This window comes from Dermacentor andersoni, unplaced genomic scaffold, assembly GCF_023375885.2.
Source record: "Dermacentor andersoni unplaced genomic scaffold, qqDerAnde1_hic_scaffold ctg00000622.1, whole genome shotgun sequence".
Taxonomy (NCBI): domain Eukaryota; kingdom Metazoa; phylum Arthropoda; class Arachnida; order Ixodida; family Ixodidae; genus Dermacentor; species Dermacentor andersoni.
Genome location: NW_027315304.1, coordinates 30001 through 42007, shown reverse-complemented (window position 1 = coordinate 42007; position 12007 = coordinate 30001). Strand labels below are relative to the sequence as shown.

The window sequence follows — 12007 nt, the reverse complement described above, 5'->3', positions numbered from 1 at the left end:
TGAACTGTAGACAGTGCACGCTTTCTCATTTATCCAATCGCTCGCAAACACATTGCATTGCTAGTCTACAGTGGCAATACAAAGTGACGTTTCACCATGCACGTCGAAGTTCATTACCAGTACCGCGCCCAGCATCGACCGGCCGGCGAAGCGACGAGCTCAGCAGCGCATGCGCAAGGCCCGACACCACCCCCAACCGAGCTTCCCTGCTTATCGGAGAGAACAAGTGCGCGTGAACACGGGCGCGTCTGAGTATCTGGATTTAAAAAAAAAAAAAGAAAACAAAGAAAGCGTTTCCGAGATATTGACAAAGACAAGTGGTCGCGGTCGCTCTGAATCTTATCGTATTATAGAAAACGTGGGAAGGCGGCGCTTCCTCGAGGGTCAGAAAGTACAATCGTCGAACTAGGTGGCAAGTGGAGTACATCCTTTTTCTTGGAACGGTTTGCAATTGACTGCTTGAATGTGCCGACCACGCGTCGCGGGTCGCGTATAGAGCCAACCGTTGGCAAGCACGCGTCTAGCGTAGCAGCAGAACCGATCGCGGTTGCGATAACCCATCGTTGGCAGCGAAAAAGAAAAACACCCACACGCAGTTTGTAGCAATAACCGTACAAATCAATGTGGTTTTAAATATAGCTTCACTGGTCACCCAAGAAGGGCACCGAAACTTTCTCATGACGCACACCGCTGTAGTCCACAAAGAACAAAGCGCACAAAATAGATATGATACAGCCGCACCGCATTATTTCGTGTTTTCAGCATTTCATTACTTTCGTGTGCATGCGCGCTAGGGCCACGCAGGCCAGGAGTAAAAGGCACGAAAAGAAAAAAAAAAAAAAAAAATGATACGCAATCCTAAGCTTTGACTTGACTGCTGTGGCACTCGCATTTGTGTTCTTTACCTTAGGCGAACGCAATGCGCAAACTGAACTGGAATTTCCAATAATGGAAATTCCTGTTTGGCTCATATTTGCGTTTTTCGCCCGAGCAAGCGCTTCACTGCACTACGCTTTGCCCCTTCAACGTGGCTACACTGCCCGGCAGGCGTGTTCTGCGTAGGGCCGAACCTGCAGCAAAAAGCATGGGCGCCGCCATCTTGTTGAGAGCGGCGCCAGGGACACAATCGCGCCTAGCTCATTGAGTTTTCCCCCAAAACTGAAAAAAATTTGACTTCATTAAACGAGAAAGATGCCACGAGTGCCCCAACAAAAAGCTTTGAGGATTACCGAAGGGTAACTGAGGGCGACGCAACGGGCTCTGGAAAGAAGGATGATGGGTGTGGCGTCACGGGGGGATCGGAATAGAGCAGATTGGGGTGTGCGAGAAGAAACGCTCGTTAATGACACCAAAGTTTAAACCAGGAAAAACAAATGGGCATGCGCAGGGCATGCAATCTGGGGGGAAGATAACCGGTGGCCATTAAGGGTTACAGACTGAATTCCAAGAGGAGGGAAGCGTAGCAGGGGGTGGCAGAAAGTTAGGAGGGCAGATTAGATTAGGGACTACATGGCGACAATCGGCACCTGACCGGGGTACTTGGAGGATCATGGCAGATGCCTTTGCCCTGCAGTGGGCGTAGCCAGGATGATGATGATGATGATGTTCATGATGAAAAGGTAGCAACAGGTCTTCGTAACATACAGGTTAGAAAGATGAGGCACCTTTTAACCCTTGAATATATTTCGCCACATTTGGGCATACGACAAGTTTGTTTTCGAGGCGCTCGGTCCCACTGCTGCGAAAATGTGTACACAAAGGCTGCACAGTAGTTGCCAGAAATCGGGCACTCTATTTTTCTTTCATAGGGAATCTTTCTTCCACTTGGGCAGCGGATTTCGGCGGCAGGGCGAGCTTGCGTGGCCGCGGTGGTTTACGGATCCAAGCGATAGTGAACTCCAAAATCCAGTGTTGGCTTTGAGTGGGATTCATATTGATTGCGAACCCCACGGCTAATCCTACCCCCCATCCCCCCAAGTGGCTCTTTACAGGAGACAATCATTCAGAGACATCGGACAAATAGGAATTCTGGTTCTTTCTTTTGCTTTCATTAATTTTTCTCGAAGCCCATAACTAGAAATTTGCTGGAGCGGCTGTCCCATTTGCGACGCAACAAGTGCGACGCTACACACAGATGGAGTGGCAGTTTAATTACTCTCGTGGTCCGCGAACCGGCATCGTTGCGTGTAGTATAGGAATGGTGCGTGTCAAGTCACTGCTCGCGTTGAGCTTGTGCTCTTCATTTTGATTGAATGAAGTCTCACCTAAGTGAGCGGGGCCGATCCCGGAGGTAGTGCAATACCGGGCCGACCCTGCGGCGGAGGTGAAGCAGGCTTCAAGCACTCCGCCAACTTCCAAAAATAGGTTTAATATCGTGGGTCCATATAGAACCCGTATCAGATATTAAGCTGATAAGAACAGATACTACACTTTGATCTTAGCCAAAAGGCCGAGAAGCGATGTCCTTCACTTCACTTCATTGTACTACTGCCTTGTGGGCGCCCTGCCGACATGGGTAACCTCAGCAACAGCGTGGGCAATATTATAAAATTCAGCCTGTGTACAGACTCAACGCTCCCTATCTCACGGATGAACTCGCAACGCCTCAGTCTTTCGCTGTTAACGAAACGCTGTCGCGTAGAAACGAGACCCGAGTGCAAGCTTGCTTGTAACGCGAAACCAACCAAGGCAACCTCGTAGAAAACGGAACAGGCGAGCGGAAAAAAACGCGCCAGGGGAATGCTTACTTCCGTCTGAATGCGACCGCTCAAGGTGACCTTCCTTGAGGGCTTCGTTTCAAGCCCGTGTGCAATTGTAATATACTACGCGCATTTCCTTCATTTCTTTTTATTTACCGCAAGGCCCACTGAAAATTTTGATACGGCACAGGCCGGGACGGATCGCAACGTGTCGATTCGACCGGTAGAATTAGGTAGCATGCCCCATGTACGAAGACGAGCAACATAGAAGTGAATGACAAAATAAATATAGAAAACGCTGCACACTCCTTCCCACCGGAAACATAGAGGGGAGAAAGATCGCCATCTGAAACACAGGCATTGTAAAAAAAAAAAAAAAAGTGCTACCTCATCATCTTTACCATTACCGTGTGTGTGTATGTATATATGCATGTGTGTGTGTGTGTGTGTGTGTGTGTTTGTTTGTGTATTTATATATATATATATATATATATACGCACACATGCTAGCATAGCTTAAACGCAGCTGAAAGCTCAGCCTTGCACAAGAACCACCCCCTGTCGCAAACCCCTTTGAAACATTCAAATGGGAAACACGAGTACAGCGAGGTCGTTCGAACCCTGGCGCCAAAACGCATTAGCGCCATCTGTGTACGGAACTAGGAAAACCTGCGGACTTTGCAATACAGAAAGAAAGGTAGATGGCGCGAGCTAACGCTCCATTGCATACTAAGAACGAGAGTTAGTGAATAATGGCAGAAACGTCTTGGGAAGAGAAAAAAAAAAAAAAAAAAACGCGCAACAGTTGTTGGCTTGTGCAAGCACTCTATGTTACAGCGATTAAAGAGCATAGCATCTTCTACAACAGCAGCTACAAAAAGAAGAAGAACGTGAGAGAGGGAGAGACACAGGCGTGTTTCTTTGGAATGCAGAGCATGCAGCACATACTATAAAGTGCCAAAGAGACGGGGAAAGCAGATGGCGCGAAGGTGTATGTCCTCAAAGCTTGAAAGCAATTTCTAAATTACAACATGTACCGAAGTCCACCTACTCTCATCAGGTTGCTCCCGCCTCCAGTTGCGTTTAAAGTGAAATTACAGTCGCCTCAAAGGCAGACAGAGAGAGAGTGAAAATAGGTACACTTGCTTCGCGCAGCTGCAGCCGTTCAAATTTTACAGCAAGAGCACTCCCGAAAGCACAAAGTCCGCTGCCGCCTGGGCGCAATGCGCTCGCTTCAGTAAATTGCCGTGCTGGCCTCGGCAACCAAGAGGTGTAGTGCGGCAGACTGCTGCATTGTAGCACACCGGAAACCGTGCAGACGTAAGCGATCGCCTCGACATCGCTGCGAGCGCTCGAAGAGACAAAGTCCGAAACCACGTGTGCCGGGGCGGTGCGAGCGCGACGCCTTTGACGCAACTTTTGCGTACAAGCCGCCGCACCGCCACGACGGAATCGCTGGCATCCCGCACGCAGCTGCATTGTGTCACGCCCGGCAATCGTTGAAACACCACGCAGTCGTCGGCGTCGGCCCCGACATGGTTGCGAGCGCTGGAAGAGACAAAGTCCGAAACCGCGTGTGCCGGGGCGGCGCGAGCGCGACGCCTTTGACGCAACTTTTGCGTACAAGCCGCCGCACGGACACGACGGAGCCGGTGTCACCCTGCAGAGGGCTGCACTATAGCACGCCGGGAACCGGCAAAGAACCGCGCAGACGTCGTCGTTGGCCGCGGCGTTGCCGCGAGCACGCGAAGAGACAAAGTCCGAAACGACGTCAGCCGGGGCGTCGAGCACGCCGCCCGCACTGTTCGCACGCGTGCTCGGAAATGGCGAAGGGGCCGCGCTAGCGTGCCTTGAATCGGTGAGCGGCGGTACCGCGGCAATCGCCAGAGCTCGAATCCGCCCTGCAAAAGCCAAATATAGGCGCTCGGCTCGGCGCAGTACGCCGCCGCGTCGCACGAGTACGGCCCCATGGAGGTCTGGGCACTTATCGCTGCTACTGTAAGGGGCCGTACGGCCCCGGCCGACATTGTACCGTAGTGCGATTTTCGTCTTGCGCGTGCTCGTGGCGGTGTCCGCGCACCGTTCCGAAGTCGACAATCGTGCCCACGACTACGCGAGCGCTGGAAGAGACAAAGTCCGAAACCGCGTGTGCCGGGGCGGCGCGAGCGCGACGCCTTTGACGCAACTTTTGCGTACAAGCCGCCGCACGGCCACGACGGAGCCGGTGTCACCCTGCAGAGGGCTGCACTATAGCACGCCGGGAACCGGCAAAGAACCGCGCAGACGTCGTCGTTGGCCGCGGCGTTGCCGCGAGCACGCGAAGAGACAAAGTCCGAAACGACGTCAGCCGGGGCGTCGAGCACGCCGCCCGCACTGTTCGCACGCGTGCTCGGAAATGGCGAAGGGGCCGCGCTAGCGTGCCTTGAATCGGTGAGCGGCGGTACCGCGGCGATCGCCAGAGCTCGAATCCGCCCTGCAAAAGCCAAATATTGGCGCTCGGCTCGGCGCAGTACGCCGCCGCGTCGCACGAGTACGGCCCCATGGAGGTCTGGGCACTTATCGCTGCTACTGTAAGGGGCCGTACGGCCCCGGCCGACATTGTACCGTAGTGCGATTTTCGGCTTGCGCGTGCTCGTGGCGTAGTCCGCGCACCGTTCCGACGTCGACAATCGTGCCCACGACTACGCGAGCGCTGGAAGAGACAAAGTCCGAAACCGCGTGTGCCGGGGCGGCGCGAGCGCGACGCCTTTGACGCAACTTTTGCGTACAAGCCGCCGCACGGACACGACGGAATCGCTGGCATCCCGCACGCAGCTGCATTGTGTCACGCCGGCAATCGTTGAAACACCACGCAGTCGTCGGCGTCGGCCCCGACATGGTTGCGAGCGCTGGAAGAGACAAAGTCCGAAACCGCGTGTGCCGGGGCGGCGCGAGCGCGACGCCTTTGACGCAACTTTTGCGTACAAGCCGCCGCACGGCCACGACGGAGCCGGTGTCACCCTGCAGAGGGCTGCACTATAGCACGCCGGGAACCGGCAAAGAACCGCGCAGACGTCGTCGTTGGCCGCGGCGTTGCCGCGAGCACGCGAAGAGACAAAGTCCGAAACGACGTCAGCCGGGGCGTCGAGCACGCCGCCCGCACTGTTCGCACGCGTGCTCGGAAATGGCGAAGGGGCCGCGCTAGCGTGCCTTGAATCGGTGAGCGGCGGTACCGCGGCGATCGCCAGAGCTCGAATCCGCCCTGCAAAAGCCAAATATTGGCGCTCGGCTCGGCGCAGTACGCGGCCGCGTCGCACGAGTACGGCCCCATGGAGGTCTGGGCACTTATCGCTGCTACTGTAAGGGGCCGTACGGCCCCGGCCGACATTGTACCGTAGTGCGATTTTCGGCTTGCGCGTGCTCGTGGCGTAGTCCGCGCACCGTTCCGACGTCGACAATCGTGCCCACGACTACGCGAGCGCTGGAAGAGACAAAGTCCGAAACCGCGTGTGCCGGGGCGGCGCGAGCGCGACGCCTTTGACGCAACTTTTGCGTACAAGCCGCCGCACGGCCACGACGGAGCCGGTGTCACCCTGCAGAGGGCTGCACTATAGCACGCCGGGAACCGGCAAAGAACCGCGCAGACGTCGTCGTTGGCCGCGGCGTTGCCGCGAGCACGCGAAGAGACAAAGTCCGAAACGACGTCAGCCGGGGCGTCGAGCACGCCGCCCGCACTGTTCGCACGCGTGCTCGGAAATGGCGAAGGGGCCGCGCTAGCGTGCCTTGAATCGGTGAGCGGCGGTACCGCGGCAATCGCCAGAGCTCGAATCCGCCCTGCAAAAGCCAAATATTGGCGCTCGGCTCGGCGCAGTACGCCGCCGCGTCGCACGAGTACGGCCCCATGGAGGTCTGGGCACTTATCGCTGCTACTGTAAGGGGCCGTAGGGCCCCGGCCGACATTGTACCGTAGTGCGATTTTCGTCTTGCGCGTGCTCGTGGCGGTGTCCGCGCACCGTTCCGAAGTCGACAATCGTGCCCACGACTACGCGAGCGCTGGAAGAGACAAAGTCCGAAACCGCGTGTGCCGGGGCGGCGCGAGCGCGACGCCTTTGACGCAACTTTTGCGTACAAGCCGCCGCACGGCCACGACGGAGCCGGTGTCACCCTGCAGAGGGCTGCACTATAGCACGCCGGGAACCGGCAAAGAACCGCGCAGACGTCGTCGTTGGCCGCGGCGTTGCCGCGAGCACGCGAAGAGACAAAGTCCGAAACGACGTCAGCCGGGGCGTCGAGCACGCCGCCCGCACTGTTCGCACTCGTGCTCGGAAATGGCGAAGGGGCCGTGCTAGCGTGCCTCGAATCGATCGGCCGGGGGCCCCGTAGGGCGACAGAAAGGCAATTGTGCAGGAAACCGTACTGGCCATTAGCGAGAAATTGCCGTTCGCGCATTCGGTAGACGCGCTGCGCTTTCACGACTTCGGCATTGTGCTGCCGACGTAAGCTTTCAATCTTGCTCGCGGCGTTACGAGGCGGCACGATTTTCGCCAAACGCTCGTCGAAAGTGGCACGAGTACGGCCCCATGGAGGTCTGGGTACTTATCGCTGCTATTATATGGGGGTCCCAGAGAGCAGTCGCCCCCAAAGCGACCTGGGTGTTTGATATGCGGCGGGCTTCGTGCCCGTCAAGCGTGTCCCCGGTATCGCTCCCGTGGATCCCACAGCTGACGTCTGCAGCCTCATCCGCTTGATGCGTTAGGGGCTGGTTGTCGGACGACGCTTTTTCCACGATATCGAAGTGTGTTCCGCATCGTCCTCGGACGAATCAAATACGAAAGCGCCGAAGGCGCGGGCGTGACCCGTCGCCTAGCGGCTTTGCCGTCTCGGCTACGTTGCAAGTGTCGGTCGGTCCACCAGTGCTGCGGGCTCGAGAGAAACCGCAAGCCGCGATCGAGTCGACACAACCGGTCTATCGAGAATGTTGCGTGCTTCTTGCCGCGTGGCGATACCCGGCCCTGCGGGGAGGGCGCCGTAGCGAGCTCGAACGCCGTCGTCTCGGACTGTGCAAAGTGCTACCCTTTGCGAGAACGAAGCGTGTTGGGGCGCCTGAAGGTGGCCTCGGCATCGCAAAAACGGCGTCCGGCCTGCTTGAAAGGCTGGACGCGCAGTTGAACGATTACCTGGTTGATCCTGCCAGTAATCATATGCTTGTCTCAAAGATTAAGCCATGCATGTCTAAGTACATGCCGAAATAAGGCGAAACCGCGAATGGCTCATTAAATCAGTTATGGTTCCTTAGATCGTTTCTTCCTACTTGGATAACTGTGGCAATTCTAGAGCTAATACATGCAGTGAGCCTGAAGCCCTTTGGGCGACGGGTGCTTTTATTAGACCAAGATCGATCGGGTTTCGGCCCGTATTGTGTGGTGACTCTGGATAACTTTGTGCTGATCGCATGGCCACGAGCCGGCGACGTTTCTTTCAAGTGTCTGCCTTATCAACTTTCGATGGTAGGTTACTTGCTTACCATGGTTGTTACGGGTAACGGAGAATCAGGGTTCGATTCCGGAGAGGGAGCCTGAGAAACGGCTACCACATCCAAGGAAGGCAGCAGGCGCGCAAATTACCCACTCCCGGCACGGGGAGGTAGTGACGAAAAATAACAATACGGGACTCTTTTGAGGCCCCGTAATTGAAATGAGTACACTCTAAATCCTTTAACGAGGATCAATTGGAGGGCAAGTCTGGTGCCAGCAGCCGCGGTAATTCCAGCTCCAATAGCGTATACTAAAGCTGCTGCGGTTAAAAAGCTCGTAGTTGGATCTCAGTTCCAGACGAGTAGTGCATCTACCCGATGCGACGGCTCGGACTGAACATCATGCCGGTCCTTTCTTGGTGCACTTCATTGTGTGCCTCGAGAAGGCCGGTGCTTTTACTTTGAAAAAATTAGAGTGCTCAACGCAGGCGAGTCGCCTGAATAAACTTGCATGGAATAATAGAACAAGACCTCGTTTCTGTTCTGTTGGTTTTTGGAATACGAGGTAATGATTAAGAGGGACAGACGGGGGCATTCGTATTGCGGCGCTAGAGGTGAAATTCTTGGACCGTCGCAAGACGAACTACTGCGAAAGCATTTGCCAAGAATGTTTTCTTTGATCAAGAACGAAAGTCAGAGGTTCGAAGGCGATCAGATACCGCCCTAGTTCTGACCATAAACGATGCCAACCAGCGATCCGCCTGAGTTACTCAAATGACTCGGCGGGCAGCTTCCGGGAAACCAAAGTGTTTGGGTTCCGGGGGAAGTATGGTTGCAAAGCTGAAACTTAAAGGAATTGACGGAAGGGCACCACCAGGAGTGGAGCCTGCGGCTTAATTTGACTCAACACGGGAAAACTTACCCGGCCCGGACACTGGGAGGATTGACAGATTGAGAGCTCTTTCTTGATTCGGTGGATGGTGGTGCATGGCCGTTCTTAGTTGGTGGAGCGATTTGTCTGGTTAATTCCGATAACGAACGAGACTCTAGCCTATTAAATAGGTGCGGGGTTCCCAGCACCTTACAACCTTCTTAGAGGGACAAGCGGCTCCTAGCCGCACGAAACAGAGCAATAACAGGTCTGTGATGCCCTTAGATGTCCGGGGCCGCACGCGCGCTACACTGAAGGAAGCAGCGTGTCTTTATCCCTGTCTGAAAGGACTGGGTAACCCGTGGAACTTCTTTCGTGATTGGGATAGGGGCTTGCAATTGTTCCCCTTGAACGAGGAATTCCCAGTAAGCGCGAGTCATAAGCTCGCGTTGATTACGTCCCTGCCCTTTGTACACACCGCCCGTCGCTACTACCGATTGAATGATTTAGTGAGGTCTTCGGACCGATGTCCGGCGCGGCCTTTCGGTTGCGCCGGTCTGTTGGAAAGATGACCAAACTTGATCATTTAGAGGAAGTAAAAGTCGTAACAAGGTTTCCGTAGGTGAACCTGCGGAAGGATCATTACCGGATTGTGAAGGGTGGCGAGCGCCATTGTTTCTACCCCGTGTGGGTGAAGCAGCTCGCTGCGCCCGACGCTTTCCGCCGCTGGCCCCGCTTGGACGCGGGGACGGCTATACCCGAACATGCCGGGGACTGCCTGAATTTTGAGGGGCGCCCCGTGCCAAATTTGTTGCGCCCAGTGGACGCCGGCTGCAACCTTGGACGGTTGGCTTGGCCGCGCCCGCGGGTAGAAACGGCGTAACGCACACTGGGTGGGCTTTCTGTCCGCTTTGGCGCTCTTGCGCGGAATGGGAGTAAGACGACCCGACCTGCTGCTTTGCCCAGTACGAGGGGAACGGCGAAGCGTGCGGTCGGTCAAGGAACTGACGGTCGAGAGCTAATGCCGCTGCCGCTTAGTACACACACGGAACCGTGGTGCGAGCGCTCTCCCGTCCTCCGCGGCAAACGCTGCCGAGTCTGAAAAGGCTGGCGGCTGCCGGTCGCTTCCTGCGGCGAGTATGGAGTAACGACCCGACTTTGTTGCCACCCAAGTACTAAAGGAACGGTGTGGCGCTCGGTCGGTCATGGAACTGTCGGTATGAGGGTGCGGCTGCCAAGTACGGAAGGAACCGTGGCCTAAAGTGCTCTCCCGTCCTCCGCGGCAAATGCCACCGAGTCCGAAAGGGCCGGAGGCTGCCGGTCGGCTCCTGCTCGTGACGCGCGAGGTGTCGAGATCGCGGTTTAATGCGACGACGTCTGCAGGCTATTCGCCCGCCGCCGAGGGAAAGGCGGCGTTGCTGCGAAGTACCGAAGGAAACGCGGCTTTGCTACGTCGGAAGCGTTCTGCGGTTAGCGGACTTGTGCGCTTTGGGAAGGCGCCGCACGTCGAAAGAGGAAGTACGGACAGACGAGGGACTGTAGTCCCGGTTTCGAACGCACTTGCGGCCAGGCCCTTGCTGGCTTCGTCTTCCGCCTCAAGTAGACTTGTTGTGGCGCCGGCGCAGGGAGCCGTCCCTGGCACTGGCCGAGTGGTTTTGGAGAGCTGCGCGAGTACGCGCGCCGGGCTCTTGTCTTTCGTCTCAAGTAGGCTGTTGGATCAACAGCGGTTATGCTGCGGCGATCTGCCGATGCGAAAGTGTGTGTGTGTTTGAGGCCCTTCTATGAACCTACTGCTGACTGAAGCGAAGCACGTCGATGGGGGTGAAGCCCTGCCCGTGGCCGTGTAGCCGTTAAAGACTCCACAGCGGCTTAGCCCTAATCATGGCTCTGTCGCTCTTTGCAATTTTTAGTGGAGCGATGTGAACGTGCACACGAGACACACGGGTCCGGTGGATGGTTGGCAGGTAAAACCGGCTTCGAGTGCGCGCAAACGGCATAAGGTGCCTCGAGGGCAAGCGAGGAAGGCGTGGGCGCAAAACACACGCGCGAGTAGCAGGAGTGGAGTGCCATTAGGCTTTCAGCTGCTGAGACGCGGCCGCCGAAAGAGCGAGACTGGAGGAGCGCACGCCGAAAGGCGCTCTTCGAAACCACACACAGGGAGACGCCACGTGCCTAAAACCCTGGTTGTACTGTACTGAATTGAACAAACTATTTTTCACGACTCTAAGCGGTGGATCACTCGGTTCTCGGGTCGATGAAGAACGCAGCCAGCTGCGAGACTTGGTGTGAATTGCAGGACACACTGAGCACTGATTCTTTGAACGCACATTGCGGCCTTGGGTCTTCCCTTGGCTTCGTCTGTCTGAGGGTCGGATCACATATCAAGAGAGACTTCGGCGCACAGGGAACGTGCGTCCGTCGACTCGTTTTGACCGCGTCGGCATCATGGACAGTACGTTGAGCGCTAAAGCCACGCGCCAGCGGCCTCACGAGAGGGAGACGGTGGCAAACCGTTGTGCCAATTCTTCGAAAAGACGGAAACGAGGCAATACTACTGCAGCGTGACGAGTGCGCGCCTCTAGTAAGACCGCCGCAGGATGGAGTCGGATACCTGCAGGGAAAGAGCGGTCCAAGCACGAGGCGCGAACGTCTGTTGCCATGTAGCGCGCACGTTTGCGAGAGAGTCGGAAGCGCACGCTTGCGTGCACGGAAAACGTGGGAATGAAACGCCGGCCGATTCCCGCGCCGTGCGCAAAGCCAGCGCGATCGCAATTTGCGCTGTTTGCCTTCGAAGTACGTCGAGCTCCAGAGCTGGTCGCTCGTTCACGTCACCGCAGCTGTGTGGGCGCCCTTCCGGGCTTCGTCGCAGGAATGGGAATCGGCAGATTCTTGCGAGGAGCGGGGAGGAGAAGGGTGGCCCCCGAAAGCGGTTCGACGCGACAGCGCCGTCTGCGAGCGAGAAGAGTCACGGCACGGCGGAGAATTG

General features: G+C 56.4%; 3 non-coding genes across 3 annotated transcripts; 2 read left to right on the top strand and 1 right to left on the bottom strand.

Moving 5' to 3' along the window:
• Positions 1 to 2268: 2268 nt before the first annotated feature.
• Positions 2269 to 2461, bottom strand: LOC140214784 (U2 spliceosomal RNA). The gene has a single exon (XR_011891714.1). It is a non-coding gene; the product is annotated as a U2 spliceosomal RNA (small nuclear RNA).
• A 5390-nt stretch (positions 2462 to 7851) lies between these two features.
• On the top strand, positions 7852 to 9666 carry LOC140214778 (small subunit ribosomal RNA). The gene has a single exon (XR_011891708.1). It is a non-coding gene; the product is annotated as a small subunit ribosomal RNA (ribosomal RNA).
• A 1574-nt stretch (positions 9667 to 11240) lies between these two features.
• On the top strand, positions 11241 to 11393 carry LOC140214781 (5.8S ribosomal RNA). The gene has a single exon (XR_011891711.1). It is a non-coding gene; the product is annotated as a 5.8S ribosomal RNA (ribosomal RNA).
• Positions 11394 to 12007: the final 614 nt, after the last annotated feature.